The following is a 21,250-nucleotide window of genomic DNA, read 5'->3' as shown; positions in this document are numbered from 1 at the left end:
ACTGATAAGTGCATAAAATTCAGACTACATTCATAAGATATCATTTCATACCCAATAGACTATAAAAAGGTTTAAAGAAAATGTAACTTCAAATTCTGGGAGATGATCAAGTGCTGTGGCAATATCCTGTGTTATTCTGGGAGTTTCTTGGACTACCCTGACCAGTAACTTGAAGGGAGGTTTCTCCTGTCTGGCCCCGTGTTCCTTGTTATATACCCTTCAGGTATACGCATGCACTCATGTTCATATATTTTATGTGTATCTTTCGGGGGGGCGTTAAGTTAATACATTTCCCTCTGGCTTTTACACCACCTAAGCTTCATTTATCTCTCCCGTCTCTACCCTAATGCTGAAGACAGGGCGTACTTCAGACACAGGACTTATAGCAATGGAGCTGGAACTAACCTGGAAGCCTTTTCCCTCAAGACTAGCTTTCATAGGTCTAGAGGATACTCTGCAAGCTGTGAATGGAGAAAATCAATCAGTGGTCCAACCCAGCTCCACAGTCAAATAACCACAACAGCTGGCACAGCAAACTATCTCTATTGCTGCAGTAGTGACCTTTTTTTCCTAAGGGGTAATCGACAGCTATTTAGACTTAAAACCCTATCAATGGGAGGGAATTCATAGGTGGTACTGCAAATATAGTCAAATACACATGGCTGGAGAGGTCATAGATCCTAGGGAAAACCCTATCTTTGTCTTATCTCTAGACAAATGAAATTTCTTACCATATGCTAAATATGGATCCTTATATTTACAGACAAGTATACCATACACTGCTCTTCAAAGAAGCTTCTTTTTGGAACAGATGGAGACTATTAAAGAGTTCTACAACTGGTCACACACAGAGAACACATTTGAGAGGTGCCCAGCCCTAAGTGACACATCTACAGTGGAACCTCGACACCTAAGACTCACATAACTTAGCGGAACAAGAGGTAGGGAGAATACCAATACATCCCTCAATTTTCACCAGCAAAGCATCCTCATACCACAAATTGTGATGCATACAGAAGGCCACGACTGGCTAACTTTTAGAGAACAAGACACTGGAGAGGGTGGGTCCTTAGATAGAAGTCCTATACTAACCCTCACCCGCCGATGGCTCAGGGACCATTGTGGAAGAAAGATTGCTAAGGACTAGGGTTGCTGCATGAATGTAAGGAAGCAGAGGCTTTCAGGTCTCTAGGAACTTACTCATATGAACTTGCAGCAATGGTGACAGCATGCAGAAGACCAATGCTGACTCACTCAAACAAAAACCCAGTATAAAACGAGGGAAATGGGCAGCAGGCCCCAACCCTAGCCCAAGAACTATTGGCAGTTAATTACTGTTTGGTGAGGGAGGGTGAATCTTCTTTAAGGGAGTGACTCTAGATAGGCTGACTCCAGTGGATGAACTTACACCAAGACACACCTGGGTATAAGTGTTTGACTGAATAGTACTTCACATATATGACAGAATGCATGAAATCCAGTGGGGAAGCTATGGGGGCACTGATAGGGGAGGGTATCTAAATTTGATTAAGATCTATTGTATTAAATGCCCCAAAACTCAACAAAAATATTTTTTTAGAAAGAGAATATATACCAGTACCATCTACTGGGAAGGGCATGGACCTATGGAAAAAGCTCTGTTTCTCAAAATACTAAAAGCTGTTTGGATAAGAATTTAATATTATCTACCAAGTTTAAAATTTGTGAATATCCCAAAACACATTCTTCCATTCCTGTGATCTTATCTTAGAAAATAAATTTTGGTGTGCATGTGCTGGAATAGACTTAATTGCAAATATATGGTGGAAATGATAGCAAAAGCAATGTGCTTAAGCATCTTAGAAATTTTCTTATTCAAGAGGACATATTTGTTCTGCACCTTCTAAATCTTTTAATGGTTTCCACAATATTTGATAAGCAAAATACATACATGTATGAAAATGCAAATGAAGCCTGCTATCTTATATAATTAATATATGCTAACAAAGTCACTAATGAATATCTAATATCTAAGATGTAACTGCTACCTGCCTTTTCTTTAAATGTATAATATCAAATTTTCATCACTACGATTTTGAAGTTGTAGCATGTCTGAAAGTTAATGTTAATTAAAAATGAACACTTAATTTTAAAAGAAAGATTATAATTACAAATAAAATTATTTATAACAAAAAACAATACTTTATAGATATTTTATCTCTGTCCCCAGTGACTGTTTTTGCTTTTCAGAATCCTTTATAGTCGGAGAAGCTAGAGAGATGACACAATTTTATTTTCCAATGTAATCCTAGCTCCTATATCATCTTTCTAAATTATTCTTGGAAATTATTTTGTTCTCTCCCTAGCTCATATTTTTTATATCCTGCCCAGTTTAAATGAGCCAATGAACAATTTCAACATTCTTTTCATTTGCAGTAAAGGAAACATTTAAGAGATTTGGAGTTATTACAGGATTATTTTTAGCGAGAAGATACACATATAAAATATTTCAATAATCATAAATATTTTAAAAAAGAAACAGTGTATACTGCTGTAAACAGGGATGGATATCTACTAGAGTGCCACATACAAAGGGTTTTATCTGATGTCTGATCTAGTAAGAGAAGGGTGTCTTGAGTTCATGCACATGCAGGCAGAGGGTCTAGCATTGTATGCAAATTAAAAGGCGTATGTTAACTCCCTGTGTTGAAAAGGTGCCTGCTGTGTTTAGCAGCAGAAGATGCAGAGGTCAGACAGAGGAGCTCTAATCCATCCATCTAATAAGAGGATGGTATTCATTGGCTATGCATACTCTAGAAATCAGAGAATGTCACATTGAGTTTGTCACACCCTACTTAGTTCTTATTGCATGATTTGGGTTTGTTATGTTGATCAAAATTGTACTTTTGTAGATAACAGATGGAAAATGACCCTCAGCTAGCTCAGGCCTTGATCAAAATTATGAGGGTATTCATCTTATCTTTTCCTGCAATGACATAAAAAAACTTAAAAGTAGAGACATGGGACTTGAGAGGTGGCTGAACAGTTAAGACTACTTAATGCTCTTACAGGGGACCTCGTTTGGTGCCCTGCACCCACATGGTAGGTAGCAACTACCTGTAAATCCAGTTCCATTGGGCATGCACCCCTCTTCTGGGCCCTATGGGCACTGCACACACATCATACATAGACATGCATTCAGGTAAAACATTATACACATAAAATGAAAATAAATTAAACCTTTTTTTTTTTTGAGGGTTTTCTTTTCTTTTTGATACAGGACCTCTCTATAGCACCAGCTGACCTGGAACTCACCATGTAGACCAGGCTGTCCTCAATCTCATAGAGATCCATCAGCCTCTGCTTCCCAAGTGCTAGTATTAAAGGCATGCAGCACCATATCTGGATTTTTTTTTTAAAAGAGAGACATAAAAACTTAAAAAGAGGAGATGTGCATTTTGTCTCTTGGATTCAGCTGTTTCAGTCCATGGTCACATGGCTTCATTGTTGTAGTCTGATCTATAGTAGAGCTTCGTGGTAGGGATTAGGCGATAGAGTAAAGCTGTTCACCTCGTGGTGGGTAGAAAGAAGAGCAAGTGAGAGAGAATGAGAGAGCAAGAGAGTGAGAGTGAGAAAGAGCAAGAGAGAATAAAAGGCTGGAGGCTAGATATCATTTTTAATAACTCAACTCCAGTGACCTCCTTTATCCAACTAGGACCCAACTTCAAAATTCCATCAGATGCCCACAATGCCACTGTGATGCATACAGCCCTGGATTAACCTAGTGATGAAAACAAAACCTTCTTGCTCTATTCACTTCCCCGAAGCATCATCTGACAACCAAGCCTTAAACAAATAAGCATTGGGAGGATATTTTGGATATGACATAATAATATGATTAGCACAGTGTAGGTCAATTACTTGATATGTTCACTGGGTTATATGAAAACACATTCCACTTACTACACATTTGTCCTTTAACAGAAAACCACGGGTTATTACATGTTTAGACTTTATAGCACCAATTGAAACAGCATTCCCACCCCATTTATGTATGACCCAGACATCTTATCTGAACACATATCCATGAGAATGCTCATGGGTTCTCATTGAGAAAAATAAGAGTTGGTGGTGGTGGCTGTATTAGTTACTTTCCTGTGACTGTGATAAAACATGTGACCCAGGCAACTTACAGAAAGAAGAATTTATTTGGCATACGATTCCAGGTGGTAAGAGTCCATCATGGTGGGGAGGCTGGAGCAGAAAGCTGCGTGTTCCCATCTTCAAGCAGGTACAGGAAGCAGAGAGAAACATACTGAAAGTGGGCATGGCTTTGAATTCTCAAAGTCCACCCCCAGTGGTATGGCTTCCTCCTGCACTGCCATGCCTAAAGGTTCCATGACCTTCCCCAAACAATACCACAAACTAGGGTCCAACTGTCAAAATACTTGGAACCTGTGAGAGCCATTCTCATTCAAACCACCACAGTAGCTCAGTTCATAAAATCCTTAGAGCACAAGTATAAGGACCTGAGTTCAGAGTCCTAGTTACTATATTTAAAAAAAGTCAGGTGTAGTGGTGATCACATGTAATCCCAGCACTGAGGTAGTGGAGAGAAGTACACTTCAGGAGCTCATTGGCCTAGTCTAACCCCCCAAAAATGAGCTCTAGACTCCTTGTGGAACACCTGCCTCTCTTTGGGTCTCCACAAATACATGCATACATGTACAGACACCCACATAGGCACACACAAATACATGTAATTAATTTTTTAAAATAAGAAAATAAGGTGGAGAGCAACGAATGAAGACAGGCTACACTGACCTCGAGCCTCCACACATACATGCATGGTTGTGAAAACACATACGCACATGTACATACAAGACATGAGAATGATAGTTTAAAAAAGGAAGAATAGTTTCTTAGCTATATCTGTTATTTTCTGGAGATTTCATAAAATGGAGATTAACACGTGCCATCTCTGTATTTGTTCTCTCCTTCCCACACTAGATGTCACTGTGTAGCTCATTATTAAGTAGACTAAGAAAATCCTTTTTAGAGAAATGGAAAATATATATGTATAAAAAAAAGATCCCCAAGACCTTCTCACATGGCAGCACCCATAGTAAGCCTTCTGCTCACCTGGCTTACATGGCAAAGAGACAGCTCACTCCCTGCCCTAGATGGAGGGCGAGCCCACCCACATGAAATGCCAGAAGACTTATCAACAACTCAAAATATGTTTTTCTGTCTTTTGCCCATTTGCATACCTGTCAACCTGATAAAAAGTGAGAATTTGGGAAATGCAAATAGCTTACTCATGAAATTTAATGAAGTATGCATATGCTCTAGTTTGAAGCCTTGCAAAAATATACCATACCATGCTTTAAAGACGGTTTCTCCTGAAGACAATGGAGCTAGAATAGAATGAGGACACCTCCCACCTTCTTTGTCTCTTCTTGACTACTGGGTATTTTTTGTACATTGTTTTTGAAGTCAGCTATGTGCATAATCAAGCCCATGTTTGATGTTCTTCCCTTAGATAGAATATCCAATTATCCCATTTTCTCAGGAGGATTTTTGAGGTTATTATTGTTTCTAGATTTATTGAAAATATTAAAGAATAGCAGAAAATACTAAATAACCCCATGTGGTGTTTTGAAATTCGTCCCAACTGTAGGCTGACTGACCTACAGGTTGGAGAGACTGCCAAAGTTCAGATGTTTCAGCATTTCGTTAGTATTTGGATCTACCTCAATGATCTCCTAATAATTATCTCTTTTCTCTCTGTCTCTCTGTCTCTCTCTGTCTCTGTCTCTCTCTCTCTCTTTCTCTCTCCCCTCCTGCAACTTGATGGAGATACCGCTCACAGGACATCTCTGTAGTAGCTTTATTAGATGCCTGACATAGCCTGCTCTTTCTGGGGATAATGGCAATCTCCTCATACAGACGCTTGCTGGCGTGGAAGTCTTTCCCCAAGCACATGTAATATTTTTCGATGATGACTGGGGTGGCTTTCTTCACAGTTTTGGTGCGAACATGGCCCATGTCGGTGGGTCCTGGTAAGAGAGAAACTTAGGAGGATTTTAAAATTAGGGAACAACGATCAATTTCCTTATTTTGAGACCGCCAAAAATTAGCTAGCTTGCATTTTCAAAGTTCATTAACCCATGTGGTTTTCAAGGTACTAAGAAATATCCAACCACTCTGCTAAGGTAAATATGATACCAATGTAGTGAAGATAACATTCTTGTCATAGATAGAATGTTAATTTTTTATTTAAAACAAATAAAGGGTTAGCGATATGCAATTTTTGTGTAGGTGGTAGAACCCAGGACTCATATGTACTAGGCAAGTGTTCCATCACTGAAATACATCCTTAACCCGTGGTATATATGTTTACTTAAGTGGCAACATTAAAATATACATGTAATCCATGACATTGATTTCCAAGGCATGGTTCTTATGTGAATCTAAAATAAATCTTAAAACAAACTTAGATTTTTATATTAATTAGATTTTATGTTGCTGTGATTGAATGCCTGAGGACAACAAATTAAGGGAAAAAATAAATTTGGGCTCACAGTCACAGAGGGCTCAGTTGATGATGATTTGACTCGTTATTTCTTGGCGAAGCATCCCAGTCATGGGAAGGGTGGCAGAGGTTATTTACTCCTACTGGACAGAAAGCAAAAAGGGAAAGAAAGGGTGAGGGAGAAGATAGAACCCCAATAACCTTCTTCCACCTGTGAGGTCAAACCCAGTAAAATTTGCAGACTCTCCCAAAATACCATTAACAGCTAGTGGCCAAATGTTCAACAGGCTAATGCCTGTTGGAGTTCATTCACATCATACCCATCACAATCATCTTTCTCTAATGGAGAGCAAATTAAGAACTGTTCTATTATTATTAGGAGATAACAAAGATGGTGGTGATGATGGTAAGAATGTTGATGATTAGGATGGTGATGGTGTTGAATATGCTGCTGCTGCTGATAATGATGATGATAAAAATGTGGTGATGCCATGAATCATAATCTTTATGCCTCTCCTATGAGGAATGCATTTTCATCTCTATCTTATAGACAAGGGCTTTTGGCTCATCCTTCTCTAATTTTGCTTAGGCAAGGTGGTGGAAGCTGGTTTTGAAACTGTTTCTCTCTTCAGTATAATTAACGGAAGTCCTCCAGCACCCCTCCTATGTGTCTAGAGGGCCAGGCAGATCTCAGTCAGAAATTAGGTCCTGTTCCAGAACTGCCATCCTTATGTTTAAAAAAGGATTTGTTGAAATCATTACAGTCCACACTAGACACTGTTTTCTACAAAATTTTCAAGCAGATAGAAGACAATACAAATAATGCATCAATCTAAAGAAAGTTTAATGAACTGACTATTTTTGAAGATTTTAGGAGAGAATGCTACAACTGATTCCTGGGGTTAGGGACACTGGTGAGTAACTATTACTTCTAGCTTTAGGTGTCAATGAATAGACAAAGCTATCAGAATTCTGTACTCTTTGGGTCTGCAGGTTGGTGTCCTGCTTGGTGCCAGTCTCCTCCCAGAAGCTGACCTTTGACTTGTTACAGCAAGAACAAGAAGGCAATGTACCTGCTTTCTCAGTCTCACTCACTTTGCTCCTGTCTGTAAAGCCACCATCTCTACCTCCATTATTTCCCTTCTTGGACCAATGAGCATGGCTTTTAAATATCAAACATACAAATATGGGATTTGGCAGTTCTTCCTCAGCACTACAGTTTGATTTCCAGGTCTATTTTCTTGTCATCTCTGTTTGCCACAGGCAGCTAAACATGTCTGTGTCTCCTTCACTTCTATGACAGAGCAGACCTTCACCTACTCTCTCATCTCTGTGAAGGTGGAAGAACCTCCTCACCAAGCTATAAAAAGACTGTCTTTTAAAACACGGAAAGAGAAATCAAGATGCAAAAATAAGTAATTTCATAATAACACCCAAATGCCAGGCATTACTGCTGTCAAAAGGAAAATAAACTCAATGTTTGTAGGCAACTTTTGGTCAGAGTCAGCAATTTGAAAACTCAGTCAAACATCAGAATCACAGTGGAAGCCTAAGATACAGATTTCCCAACAACCTCTTTTCCCAAAATGTGGGGTGAAATAGGTTGGGGTGGTGCTTCTAAGTTTGCAATGAGAAGTTTCCCTGGAGATGCTGTTGTTGCTTGTCTAGCAGGTGACATGCAATGTAAGTCCAACTGTCAAACTGCCTAGGTAAAGCATGGCAACATTATGTGAATGAAGCAAGAATGTGGCTCTAGGTGCAGAACAGAGGGACAATAGGTGGTGACAGAAAAGATTAGGTGGACCATCATGATACAAGTACACTGAGATGAATAGTAGCAGAGTCTACGAAATTAGACAATCCAAGTCCTGAAAAAGTCACTCAAATGGAAAAAGACAGGAATGTACGATAGCCAGCTTACTAATGTATGTGAAGAAGACTCATGTGGCTGGAAAACCCAGGAATTACTAGATCCAAGTTAGTAGACCAGATCGGAAATGTGTAGGTATGTCCAGCATTGCCTTAAAATACTATGGAGATCAGATGCTAAGAGGCCAGGTATATTACTTACCTTTCTATTGCTGTGATAAAAATACTGACCAAAGCAACTTATACAAGGAAGAGTTTATTTTGCTTATTCTAGAGGGATAAGAGTCCATCATAGCAGGGAGGCACAGTGGCAGGAGATGGGGAGAGCAGAAAGCTGAGTGCTCACATTTCCTAGCAGACACAGGAAGCAGAGAGTGACTGGAAATCTGGAAAGGTTTAAGAACTCTCAAAACCCTCCCACAGTGACTCACTTCCACCATCAAGGCTGCACCTCCAAAAACCTCCCCAAACAGCATCACCAACTGGGGTCAAAATGTCCAAATACTTGGAGCATATGGGGGACATTCTCATCCAAACCAGCACACCAGGGAACAGAAACTGGTCCCATTTAGAGTAGAGTAAACAGGAAGCTATTTGTCAAAAATAGGAATAGCCTGTAAGATTTCTTGAGAGAATAGAGGAGAAAGCATACCTTGAACAGCAGTCAGAACTGGGGTTGAGGTCTCATGTGTAAGGATGAGAGACTAGTGGAAAGCAGAGAGAAGAAAAGAAATCAAAAGATTTACTTCCTTTTTTAATGCAGGTCTGAAATAGAGTCAGACTAAATTAAAGATGGAAAGGGGAGAGACGCGGATTGGCATCCCGTCCAGGGCAGCCTAAGGGTGTTGCGTGCAGCCTGAAGGAGCTGGATGCAGCCTCAGGAGTTGCATGCAACCTAAAGGAGTTGAATGCAGCCTGAAGGAGATGAATGTAGTCTAAGGAAGTTGCATGCAGCTTAAGGGAGCTGGGTGTAGCCTGAGGGAGTTGCATCTAGTCTATAGGAATTGTACAGTCTCAAGAAGCTAGATATAGCCAGATGGAGCTGGGTAGAGCCTAAAGGAGTTGCATGCTGACTGAGTGCATGCACTTAAATGCTATAGGCAGGGGCTGTAGCTGATGCCTTTTCTTTCACAGCTCCACCTTTCATATCTGAAAGTCACAGTTGACTGCATCCTGCATGCCATCTTGAAAGTGCACTGAGTTAAAGAACCATGCTATTATAAGAAGCCATGGAAAAATATGACCTATTTCCTCTTTGAAGCCAGACCCCAATGTTTCTGGAAACTTAGTAGTTTGAAGCACATCAACAGTTGGCAGTAGTATGTTTCAGTTTAGCGGGATAGGTAGGTCTAATTCTAAGAAGACTGAGTTGTCGCAGTGGGATCACAATTTTTAATTTATTAATTCATCCTTTGACAATTTCATACAAGTATGTAATGCATTTTAGTCATCCCCCTGTTTCCTTCTGTCATCCTCCTCCCACTCACAGTGAAGCCTTTCTTCTTCTTGACAAGTCCCTTCATACTTTCAATTGTGTCCCTTCATAATTTCAATGTGTGCTTCTCCCACTGAGTTTAATTAGATTTGTTTACATGAGTGTGGGTGAATGGTTATTTACTGGAGCATAGAGAACTTACCAGTGGCTACACCATTGAAGAAAATGACCCACCCCCCCACTCCTGAAACAACCAATAACTGCCAATAGCACCTCAGGGAAAAGTGGTGTCTCCTAAGCCCTTCCCCCATCCATTATGAAATATTAGCAAGCTCCATCTTGTGCAGGTCTTGTGCAGGTAACCACAATTGCTCTGAGTTTATGAGTACAATAACCCTGTCATATCCAGAGACAACATTTCACAGCACTCCTCACTATCCTCCAACGCTGGCATTCTTTCTACCCTATCTTCTGCTGGAAACACAAATATCTTAATGAGTCGAGTGGATACACAGAGGGAAAGCTCATATCTTCTCTCCTGGAGAAACTGAGCGTAATAACAAGTCAAGCCACTCTGATTAGGAATATGAATAAAGCTCACTGCAAAGGGTACGAACCATTCAGGGAAGTGGTAGAGATGGAAGGATTCACTGCCCTTTCTAGGAAGACTAGAGCCAGATCTTCAGTCTCTACCACTCTCATAAAGAGGCCCTGAGAAATGACAGTGGACCAGGAAGTGGGTAGGAATGAGGTAAGACAGATGGATTTATGAAAGCTTAATGTAGGACACACAATGTATGCATCAGTTATAGTCAGTTCTTTAGTGTATCTTTACCCCTGGTGATGGTTGAATGAGAAATGTTCCCCACAGGTTCAGGCATGTAGACACTTGGTCCACAGTTGTTGGAACACTTTGGAGAGGTTATGGACATTTTAGGACAAGGAGCCTTGCTGGAAGAAGTACATCACTGGGGGTGAGCTTTAAGTGTTCATAGCATCACCGTACTTTCAGTTCATCCTCTGCTTCCTACATGCCTGTTGAGAGGTGATCTCTCAGCCCCTGGCTCTTGCTGCCAAGGCTTTCACTCAATTGTGGACATTTAGCCCTCTGGAACCATAAACCAAAATAAATTCTATCTTTATCAGCTGTGAAAGATGATAAAGTACTTCATGGTATTTTATCATAGCAACAGAAAAGTAACTAATACACTCCTTTGGTTCAAGTTAATACAGGGTATGAATGTAGACAGAGTTGTAGACTTGGCTATGCATAGTACAGGTGTTGGAGAGGACCCAGAGTCATAGGCAACATTATTGATGTGGAGGTAGCCACAGTTGTAGCTATGCCGTACATAGGTTTAGATGCATGGGTTGATGCCTTTGTTTAAAAGCATCTTTTTAGTTGGGTCTCAGGCAACTGAAAGTAGGAAGAATGTTGGGCATCTCTGTCTCCACATTATTTTTATCTCCTTTATTTCTGGGTCACTCGTTTATGTAAGTAGTAAAGATGTTTATGATTTAACAAGTATTCTGTGTAAATTATTTTACCCTTCTTTATACCTGAAGACACAGAGATAAAGTATGTCCAAATTACATTTTGAAGAATAAATTATGTTTAGAATATAATGAAACACATTAGAATCATCTGTAAACATTAAGATGCCTTTGTTTGCCTTTAAGTAGCATAAGCAATTTCACAAAAAAAACCATTTTCACGCCCCCACGTCCAAATTTTAAGTGTTATATCTTATCTTAGCTTGCCTAAGATAAGGACTTTAAAAAACCTTTCTCCCAAAAGAGGCAGTACCCATCAAAACTCATCTTAAAAGAGGTTTGTATTCATAAACATACACTATTCAAATACATTGGCAGGTACAGCACATAGGCAAGTTATGGGAAAGTGAGGCTCTCTCTGTAGTCCTCAGATAATGTCTGATGACATACTTAGCTCTTTTATTGCTTCATACATTCCAAAAGCATTTGCCTAATAGTCAAAGGATGGTAGGCCACATACATTATTGGACAATAAATGGCTATATAAGGGCTAAGATGCTCAAGCTAATTTGTTTCTGGATCTGCAGAATTCCAACTCTCTACAATCACTGACGTTCTAATAGTTAATCAGCCTTGTAGAATGCTTAACATAGATGAAGCTTTTTTTTTCCCCTGGGAACTTTGATTATCAGCACTGCAGGAAATTGTTTCTCTTTCTGTTGTTCTGCTTTTATCTTGGTGACCATAGGAACTCACCTCATGTCACTTTCCTCTGAAGCTCTCATTTCTATATACAAATGCCCCTAATTTTCCAATCTCCCAGGTTTCATCGCTGAACCGGTTTTGTGCATCCTCTTATAATTTCTTGTGATTCTTGAAATATTTCTGTTATAGCTTATTGAACAAAAGGGTAAGCTGATGAACAAGTGTTGATATGGGAAAGAATTAAAGAGGTTCTTGTGGGGCTGGAGAGATGGCTCAGCAGTTAAGAACACTGGCTGTTCTTGCAGAAGTCCTGGGTTCGAATCCCAGCACTCACACGGCAGCTAACAACCGTCTGTAACTCCAGTTCCAGGGGGATCCTACAGCCTCTTCTGCCCTCCATGGGCACTGCATGACACGGGTGCACTTACCTACATGCAGGCAATACACGTATACACATAAAATAAAAATAATAAATAAAATATTTAAAGAGGTTCTTGTTTCACTTCTTGAGAGCCTAGTCAGTAATGGATCTTCTAGGTTTTTTGTTTTTGTTTTGGGGTTTTTTGTTTGTTTGTTTGTTTGTAATTCACTTACCTGATGTTTCCAAAAATGTATTCATAAAATACTTTGACTTTCTTGTTATGTTATTATAAAAGTTTTGTGAAAATGTTACCATACTGGAACATGGTATTTGGGGATAACTCCAGCGACATGGTCACTCATATTATGTTCCATAATAAACTATTTCTTTTTCTTTTTCTGGTGAGAGCTGTGTTTTTGCATTGAAAAAGAGGAGTGTAAAATGAAGAATGGGAAGGATAGAGTGGGAAGAGGCAAATGAGGTTCTGGCATCTTAGCGAACCTTAGGGATGTAGCAGTGTTGGGGAAGCCAGTTGGCTGGAAGAACCTGGGACCTACCTGAGTCACACATCATGGCCTCAGCATCATGATGGACATCACTACCACTTTCACCTCTTGTATTTAAAGGATATTGTGTGGATCCTTGGGAGGACATAGCTACTGTTGAGGCAAGACAAGGGCAAGGGTCTGGGCATAACCTCAGTGCACATGACTACATGATACAGCAGGCCACAAAAGGTGGGAGGAGGGATGGACTGGCCCCACTACTGAGGGCCCACCACTGGAGACACTGCAGCCTGGAACCAGGTAGCAGGGCAGTCACTTGCATGCCTCTGTTCCCTTGCATGCACCCAGAGGGCTACATTCTAGACCCTCAGTATCAGTCCATCAAGGAAGAGGGTAAAAGTGAATTTTTGGCTTCTTTGAGTTATTCAGTCTACTAAAGATATTGTTTTTGAAGCATTGCTGTGGAACCTAAATGAAATCAGAGGGTGGATCCTAAAGAGTACCTGATAGAATTACAGTTGATCACATTCTAGATCACATGGATGCAGGAAAGTAGGCTATCTTTATCCCAAAAATGATAACTAGCCATATTTGAGATTCACAGAAAACATCTAGGAAAAGGAATGAGACCCTATCCAAGTTGACGTACATTCAGATCTTAGGCCTGGCTCATTCCTATTTTAACATATTTGGTCCTGATGGCATCCAGTCAACAGTCACTGGCCTTACCAGTGCGTCCATTCAAAGGGTGGAGGGTCCCCAGAACCCCATATCATGCATTCATGGGACTCCCTGAGATGCCACTGTGCCCCACTGTACCTGGACCAGTTCAACAGCCCAGAAGATAGAGCAGCTAGAGCATTCCATGCCACTCACAAGTCATGAAGGTCCCATGGCTGCTTTTGTGTGCTATGCAGGATTCCTGTCAGCAGGTGCAGGTCTGCCTCTCACTGGTCTGAACAAAGAAGGTCTTTGGATCCCCTTGTCACAGTCATGGGGATCTGGAGGCTGTGGCTGTGCTCTATGTCACCGTGGTATCAACTGACACTTATCCAGAAAGGGTTTGGATGGAATATACTCCTGAGAATCCCTTCTCATTTAGAGTCATGGGGCTACGGTGCCCGGTGATGGGTCTCCTGCCAGTATATGTGGAACCTGGCATATATCAGACCAAAAAGCACAGGATCCCTATGGAACCATGTCACCAGCACTCCTTATTCACAGTGATGGGGATCCCAGAACTGCCACTATGCCAGAAACAGTGGGTGCCAGTGGATGCAGACCTGGCAAGAATAGGTCTCAGAAGAGGGTGGGTTTCTAGTGCCCTTTATTATTCACAGTCATGGGACTACAATGTCCCTGAACTGGGCAATGGTCTCTTCTCAGCAGGTAGGGACTGGTCAGTACAGGTCACAGGACAAAAAGACTGAATTGTCACTCCTCATTCACATTCCTGGTGTTCCGGAAGATGGTGGCGTGTCCTCATGCCCTCCTGTCAGCAGGTCTGTGCCTCACCCATATGGTCTCAGAGGAGACGTCTGGATTACTCCTCAGTCAGTGTCACAAGTCTCCATTGGATGTTGCTGGGCCCTCTGATAGCCTCTTGTCAGCAGCTGTGGGCCTGGTGCATACTGAACCTGAGAACACAGAATTCAGAGTGCTCTTGTCATTCACAGACTGGAGAATCTTCCAGCGTCCTCCCATGGGATAAGCACCCTGATGACAAGTCAGAGAGCTCTGAAGCTTGCAGGATCCCGAAAGTCGAGGTTCCCCAAGACACTGTATTATTCACAAAGGGCTACTCCTGGCTGCTGCTGCTTCTCATGACTGCCCTTGGAGGTTTGAGTGCAGAAGGTTCAAGTGCAGAAGGTCTAACTCACCCCAGGTCATTCACAGCTAAGGACTCAGAGGCACCTGGTGTTTGGGCCCTTTGATGGACTGTCAGCAGGTGTAGGCTAAGTGCACACAGCTTCCATAGGACAGAAAGTCTGGAACACCACTTCCATTCACAGCCACAGAACCCCTGGCTGCCTCTGCTCCTTGTCCTGGCCTCCTCTCAGCACCTGCTGTCTTGGCCTCTATATGGGATCCGAGATGCTCCATTTTGGCTCCCATCATGGGGCTGCAGAGTACAGCTACCCTGTGATGGCTCCCTGTCAGAGATGCCCACTGGGACAATGTGCATCTGTGCTCAGAATGTATCCTGGGCATTATTTCATTCAGTCATGGGGCTTCTAGGACTGTAACTGTGCCCCACCATAGCGTGGTATCAGCTGGCTCAGGCACAGTCATTATAGGTCCCAAAGGAACAGGACCTCAGCACCTCTTGTTCAGAGTGATAGTATTCTTGCCATGGTCAGTGTGCCCCCAGAAGGCCAGATATCAGCATAACAGGCCTGAGAAGGCAAGGGAGTGTTTCAGGAAGACACAAGATCCTGATGGCCTCTGTTATTTACGTCATGGGGCTATGGTATTGCCATTGTCTAGGCAGGTTAATAGCCCATTGTCAGTAGGTACCTGGCCCTTATGGTCCCAGAGGACCTAACGTCGGTATAGTCCCTTCACATTCATCGTTAAGAGGCACTGTGGTAGTAATGCTGCATCCTCTGATGGCCTCCTGTAACAGGTACAGTCTAGATTCATGCAGTCTCAGATCAAAGGGTTCCAAGCATACTCCTCATCTATAGGCATAAGAATGCCCCCCTGCCCCTGCCAGCTGCTGCTACTGAGCCACATGATAGCTTCCTGTCAGTAGGCTCAGGGCCTGGTCCCTGTGGGTCTGAGACCAGAGCTTCCCTAGCACCCCAAGTCATTCACAGTCTTGGGACTTCCAGGGTGGTGGCTGATTCCTCTGGTGGCCTCCTGTCAACAAGGGCATGACTGGTCTACAAGGTCTCACGGGAGAGGTCTGGATCACACTTTCTCCTTCACACTGACTGATCTTCAAGGGATGTTGCTACTCTCACTGATGACCTCCTAACTGAGGGCCTGGTATATGCAAGGTCTGAGAACACAAGATCTCAAGCACTCCTTGTCATTCTCAGTCTTGCCCCTCCCCTGTCATGGCCTCCTTCAGTGGGTGCCAGGCTGGATAACGTGCTGGGCCTGAGGGTACCCGTGGCTTCTACTGCACACCGAATGATCCTGTCAGGCAGCACAGGATTGGCCTGTGCTGGGCTTAGGACAGAGGTCTTGAGCATCTCCTTGAGCTTTGCTTGCTTCGAGAAGCTAACCATCATTCAAGTTCTTGCTGTTTTGCCTCTAGATACTCTGGAAGAGTCTCTCTCAAAGGCTACCACTTCACAGTGCTTGCCATCAGTAAATACTCTGCCACCTTTTTTTTGTTGCTGGACTACGTAAGGGATTACCTGGTCTGATTTTCAGAGAGACACCAGTGAGTCACAGAATGGAAGTGGCCCTTTGACTGCAGACTACCCACTCTGAGGCCTAGGTCCCTCATCAGCAACCAAGATCAGTAACAGGAAGATAACACCCCATCCAGATTGAGGAAGTGCCTGACCAGCACCAGAGTCCTCGGGGAATATATCACCTCAGGGAAAACTGCCCCTGAGTCTGCCCAGGTCCATGTCCCCAAAGCCACATGTAGACCAGAACCTGACCAGAGACCTAGGAGAAACATAATCCATGAGTTTCAAGTGGCAGACATCCCTGATCATTACTCAGCCCCTGAGGAGATGCCACAGAGTACGGAGACCCCAGGTCCCAAGGAGATTCCAGCCCTGAAAGAGATCCCAGTCCTCAAAGAGACTCTAGATACTATCACCAACAGGAGGATGGCGAAGGGGCTGAGGGAAAACAAGGAAGGAAAAGGATTATGCTCTTCAGAGGTTTCTGTGTGCAAGAACAGCACACCAAACAGGGAATCCAGGTCATCTATCTTCCATCCTGTCACCACGAAAGGAGTGGAGTTACTCTTAATGTGCAGATCTGGAAAAATGAAAAGAAGGATACTTCCTTGTGGAAGTATGTTTGCACTGCTGCCCCGTTTGCAGCAGAGTGCCTGCAAAATCTTCAAGACACAGTGTTCCCATCTCTAAAGAAAAGTTAGAGGAAGATGATGCAGAACCTGGACCATCCTCTTTTGATCACAATGGGTTTGTAAATTCCTCTTCCACCCAAGGGGTTATGGGAATATCCAAATCTGTTCAAGAGGCATTGGGACGTTTTGCATCTGTCCAAGGGCCCTGGAAACTTCCACATATGCCAAAGAATCCTTCAGACCTATCTGTTCTCACGAAGAGAGACTCAGATGGTCCCCCTCTTCCTATAGAAGCCCCCAGACATTTCAAGTTTACAAAAACAAGAATGAGACATAATCCCTCTGAATAAAGTGTGGGAATGTATAATCTAGACTTTTGATTAGCCCTTGCAAGACCATATACTCGTGGGTCTGATGACCAGAGCATCTCCTTGGCAACTACATTTTGGGACTCCACCCAAAAAGATAATGATTAAATGTAGTTATGCTTGAGAATTAGCATATCAAAGTGCTGAAAGGCAGTATCCATTAAACCTCCATTAAATAGAATGGAGGCTTGGAAGAATGAGTGAACTAGTGATGAAAAGGCCCAGTGATCTGTGAAGATTTAAGGTGTGGCAAACTTGAACTTGTACTTCCCAAATGAAGCTGGAGAAGCAATTTTGAATAAATTATGGTATATGAGTATGGGCTGATGGGAGGTGTGAGGGGAGGCACAGTGGGAGAAACAGGGTTCCAGAGACAGTTGCATCAGTACATTAACACTGGGTGAGGACACAGACAGCTCCATCTGCACAGGTTGAGGGGACAAGAGAGATCCATCCAGTGGCACAGTTCTGGCCAACAGATGGTCTTAATAGATAGCTACAAGAACTAGAGTCCTCCAATTTCAGTCCCACTCTTGAAAACATAATTTAAGAGTCAATCTATTTGTTCAGGTGTTTATGATGTTGGCATAATAAATATCACAACAAAGGACCTTTAAACATAACCCTTCTCATGAAGAGGGCCTCAGATGGTGCCCCCTCTCCCCAAAGAGGCCACAGATGTTCCATGCCTACGAAAACAAGACTGAGACACGCCCCCTCTGAACAAGGGGCCTTCAGCTCTATCTCTTCTCATGAAGAGGGCCTCAGACAGCCTCCATCTCCCCAAAGGGGACTCAGATGTTCCACTTTTACCAAAATAAGATTGAGACATGCCCTCTCTGAACAAGGGTCCTTCAGAACCCAAGAGGGCTTCAAACACTCTCCTGCCAAAAGGGACACAAACAATATCATTATTCCTCAAAGAAGTCTCCAGCCCCACACATATGTGCAAGAGCATATAGAACTGTCCACATCTGCCCAGGGGGCTCTAGCACTTTTTCCATTTATCCAGGGACTCTATGTCCTTTGCCATCTACCCAGGGGTATCTGGGACTTTTCCACATCTGCCCAGGGATTTTTCTGTTTCATTCCTATGGCCTGTGGCATTGTCCACAGTTGCACAATGGAGCTTCATACTTTCCCTTCTCACAAATAGGGCCTCAGAGCTTTCCCTTCTCCCCATGTTGGCCCTATGTGTTCCAATTCTACCAAAGCAGTATTGAAACTCTGCCCGTGGGGGTTCATAACTTCCCCATCAGACCAAGAGAATTTTAAACCTTTCCTTTCTGACAAAAGGGGTCAAGCCCTATCACTTCTCCCCAAGGGAGTCTCACACATTCTCCATCTGCAGAAGAGGTTGAGGAAACTTCATATCTTCCCATTGGTCTCTAGGACCTTTGCCATGTGCTCAAAGGATTCTGGAACTTTGTACATTTTTTCCAGGGGTTCTGAAATGCTCTGCTTCTGTCTGGGGAATTTTAGGAACTTTAGGAACTGGGGAACTTCTCCATCTATCCAAGGTGCTCTAGTAATTTTCTTACTTGCCCTATGGAGCTTTAACATCTTCCCAAGGGGCTTTGGGGCTTTCTCCATCTGTACAAGGTACTCTGAGGATGTTCACTATCTTCCCAAGGGACTATAGGAGCTTGTCCATCTGCTCAAGGAACTCTGGAACCATCTATATCAGCCAAAGAGGCATTAGAATCTTTGCCCTCTGCCCAAAGAGCTGGGGAACCTTCCCAGTCTGTCAAAGGCACTCTAGGACCTTCTGCAAGTGTAGAGGCTCTACAACCTTTGTCATCTCCCCAGCGGGCTCTGGGACTTTTTGCATCTGTACAATGGATTCTGTGACTTTCCCAATCTTCCCAGAGGATTCCAGAACCTCTGCCATCTTCCCAAGAGGCCCTGGAAATTTCGCTGCCTTTACCAAGTTCTCCTGGTGTTTCACCATCTACCCAAAGGGATCTGAGACATTCTGTACCTGCCCAAAATGCTCTAGTGTCTGACCAGATCTACACAATGGGCTTTAGATCTTTCTACATATACCAAAGGGGTTGTTGGGCTTTCTAGTACTTTCTCCATGTGCACAGGGGGCTCTGAGTCCTACCCTGTCTGCTCCAGGGAATTCACCAGGCACATATACTCAAGGTGCCACAGAATCTTCCCCATATGCCTAAGTGCCCATGTAAGTTCCATATATACACTAGTGGCTTTTTCACCTTCTACATCTTCAGAAAGTGCTCTCAGAATGTAAAGGGATATGGGACTTTCACATTTTGGCCAAGGAGCAGAAGGACCCATCTTATCCACTCATAATCTTCTGGGCTCCAAAGGGCTTGGGAAACTTCACTTACCTGGCTCTGCTGTCCACAGACCACACAGCTTGTCTTGTAGGCTGAGCCCAACTCCACTCCAGACCTGCTACTGCCCTTGCTGGTCATCCCATGGTCCTGGCATCTCCATTATGCCGGGGTCTCTACTGAAACTGAGGCTGCACCTTCACCAATGGGGTTTCCTGGCGTCTCAGGGCACCAAGCCTCAGCTGCTTTCTGTGACCCCTTCACACTTTCAACACCAGAACCATTCGGGAGACTTACACATTACCAAGTTCTGCTTCCAGCTTTAGATGGAGGCTCGGGCCCCTTCTGGACCACAGCCTCTGTGTGCTGACCCTGAAGAAATACTTCCCACAAGATTTTGTCACAAAGATGCTGGTCTCTTGTTACTCACAGATGACTTTTCAGTCCCCGTTAACCAGCATCAGTTGTCCCAGTAGAACAAAGGCTTCACTTCTATGGTGCTGGTCTTTTCTTAATCACAGCTGATTCTTCAGCCTCAGCCAACCAGAAACCACAGATTCTCCACTGGAAATATCATAAAAACATCCCTGATAATCTTTGCTTCCCTTTGAAGTTTCAAAGCCTGGCCTCCATTGTCTACACCTCTTACAGAAGAACTGTTCCAAGCTCCACAGCAACAGCTCATTAAAATCTAAGCACTCAATGACTTTTCAAGACCAAAGTCCCAACTGCTTCCAACACCTCCCCAAAACAACAAGGTCAGGTCTGTCACAGCAACAGCCTACTCTTTGATACCAGTTTCTGTTTTAGTTTGCCTTCAGCTGCTGTGACAAAACACTCTGATCAATATCACCTTGGGGAGGAAAGGGTTTATTTGACTTACATCTTCTGGGTCACAGTTATCACTCAGGGAGCACAAGGTAGAAGCTCAGGACAGGAACCTGGAGGCAGGAGCTGAAGCACAGGCCATGGAAGAATGCTGCCTACTAGCTTGGTCCCTCAGCCCATGCTCAACCTGCTTTCTTATACAATACAGGAGCACTTGCCCAGGGGTGGCACTGCCCACAGTGGGCTTGACCCTCCCACATCACTCAACAATCAAGAAAATGCCCCACAGACATGATCACAGTCTGGTCCAATGGAGAAAATTCCTCAAATGAGGCTGCTTCTACCCAGGTTTGTCATGAGGGCAAATAAATCTATCCAGCACTGCTTCAAACCTTCCTCTTCTTCAAACAGTGAAGAGTTGGAAACTGACAAGGGATTGCCTGGACCTTCCTCTTCTATAAAAGGTAGCCAGCGACAATCACCCTCCATGGAAAATGGTCTTGGATTTTTATGGCCTACTCATCTTTGCCTGGAACATTCTCCTTCTTGATGACTAGGGCCTTAGAACTTCCCCCAGACTCCTTTACCCTCTGATGAAGGGAACCTAGGAGATTTCTGTTTCTGACCTAGGGAAAATTGGTCCACTCTGGTTAGTGTTCCAAAGGTCAGGAGTAGCAAGCAGATCCTGGAACCTGGGTCACCACTTTCACTCCAGTAATCAGAAATAGCATGGTCTCATCATTCCTGCACAGATATGGTTGACTGGACACAAACTCAGGAGGCAGTCTAGCTGGGGTTAGACACCCAAGCTGTTCAAGAATGCTAAGATTGTTGCCTGGTTTCTTGCAGATTAGACTAACGATATGAGTA

General features: G+C 43.1%; 1 pseudogene; it reads right to left on the bottom strand.

Annotated features, from left to right (window-relative positions):
* Positions 1-5,615: 5,615 nt before the first annotated feature.
* LOC115072707 lies at positions 5,616-6,027 on the bottom strand (annotated as a pseudogene).
* Between the last annotated feature and the right edge of the window lie 15,223 nt (positions 6,028-21,250).

Source organism: Nannospalax galili, unplaced genomic scaffold, assembly GCF_000622305.1.
Source record: "Nannospalax galili isolate Female #2095 unplaced genomic scaffold, S.galili_v1.0 scaffold723, whole genome shotgun sequence".
Lineage (NCBI taxonomy): Eukaryota > Metazoa > Chordata > Mammalia > Rodentia > Spalacidae > Nannospalax > Nannospalax galili.
The sequence above is the reverse complement of the archived record's forward strand: the minus strand, read 5'-3'. Positions and strand labels throughout refer to the sequence as shown.